We start from the raw sequence: 1,997 nt of genomic DNA on the forward strand, positions 1-1,997 counted from the left end.
CTCCAAGAGATTCCAGACACTTTACCTCAGAAGTATCTCCACAAACTCATGGATATGTGCCAGCCCACAAATCCATAAGACACTCCCTCAGAAAATATAGACCACTACTGCCAGTGAAGCAGATATACTTGCAGTCCAGTCCCCCATTCTCCTCCACTGTCCTGCAGTAGAACCCGTCCCACTGATGCAGATGGCCTGCCCAAATTTTCAAATATATCTGATCCTTGAGATCAAGTCCTCCCATTCCATCCATAATCTGCATTAAAGCATGAGCTGCTGAGTCATTGTATGACCGACTTTGGGCTGCCATCTCAAAGAGATGCCAGATATCTTTACACCTCAACTACCTCCTCCAACTAACTGATTTGTTCCTGCTCATAAATCCCCAGGTACTAACTGCCTGGGAACCCATAGGCCACGTCAACAGTGAAGGAGGTAGAAAGAATGGAAACATACACATATAAACCTCTAATTCTGATCTTCAAGATCTAGTTCCCTGTCTCTATCGTAAGATAGTCAGTGGAACATACAGGTCACTGCTGCCAGTGACACTGTAGAATGAACACAGATATTGCCTTGTGTCTCTCATCCTTGCCAGTCAAGCCAAGTTTCATTTACCAATCTGCGGCAGACTTCATGCCTAAGGCCTCGCTCTATCGGACAATGGGTGCACCCATCTCCAGTAGACCTCATCGGTATCTCCCATCACCTCCCTCCTGGCAAACATTGATTTTTCCATGCCCTTGCTCCTGCCCCGCCCCACCCTGCCCAACCCCAGCCCCAGCCCCAGCCCAAGCCCCAGCCCCCCAATTGGCCAGGAACTCCCTGTCAAAGTATATAGCTCTCATGGCAGTGAAGCAGGTAGGAGGAATAGAGATATTCAACTCCACTTCTGAGCCTGGAGAGCAAGTCACTGAGTTCCTGAGTTCCATTCACAGATCTGTAGCAGGACATCTGCCTGAGTCCCCACAGCCATATCCCAACTCCAGAAAACCCACACCCAACCACTCATTGATTTACACCAGTCCCCAAAGCAAGAAATTCCCTAGCACACTAGGCCACTCATACCGGTGATTCAAATAACATGACTGCTGATCTTCAGCTGTAACTCTGATCCCCATGATCTGGTCCCCGTGGTTCATCCACTGATCTGTAGGAGGGTATCTGCCACTAATTCCCCCTCTCAAGCAGACTATTCCTCTCCAGCAGATGCCATAGATCTGCATCTGTCACTTACCAACTCTGAGTCACCGATTGCTCACAGATACCAAATGCAAGAGGAACTCATTGGAGTGAACAGGCCACTCCTGCAGTGAAACAGATAGGCTCCTTAAGAATTTCTGCTTCTACCTCTGACCCTTGTGGTCCAGTCCCCCATTCTCCTCCACTGTGCTGCAGGAGAACCCCTGCCAATGATGCAGATGGCCTGCCCACATTTTCAAATCTGTCTGATCCTTGAGATCAAGTCCTCTCGTTCCATCCATAATCTGCATTAAAGCATGAGCTGCTGAGTCGTTGTATGACCGACTTTGTGCTGCCATCTCAAAGAGATGTCAGATATCTTTACCCCTCAACTACCTCCTCCAACTAACTGATTCTTCCCCTCTCATAAATCATCAGGTTCTAACTGCTTGGGAGCACATAGCCCACATCAACAGTGAAGGAGGTAGAAAGAATGGAAATATAACCGTCAAACCTCTAATGCTTTTATTAATGAAGAAATTAACATATTATCGAAGTATAGTTAACCCTGCAAAGAAATAATTCTAATTCATTTGTGATAGTGTAATAGTAACCTTCCCAAATGAAAGAAAATAAAACTTATAAATAGAGCTAATTGTATTCTTCCTCACATTGCATGAGACACACTAATACCTTATATTATGTGCTAATGCAAATAAATCAGAAAGTACATGCTTAATCAGATGGTTTATGTCAAGTTTTACAAATCCCTTATTGTTCTGTCAAAAGTCAGAATTATATTCTACTCTCATAGT

This window comes from Microtus ochrogaster, linkage group LG5 (genome assembly GCF_000317375.1).
Source record: "Microtus ochrogaster isolate Prairie Vole_2 linkage group LG5, MicOch1.0, whole genome shotgun sequence".
Lineage (NCBI taxonomy): Eukaryota > Metazoa > Chordata > Mammalia > Rodentia > Cricetidae > Microtus > Microtus ochrogaster.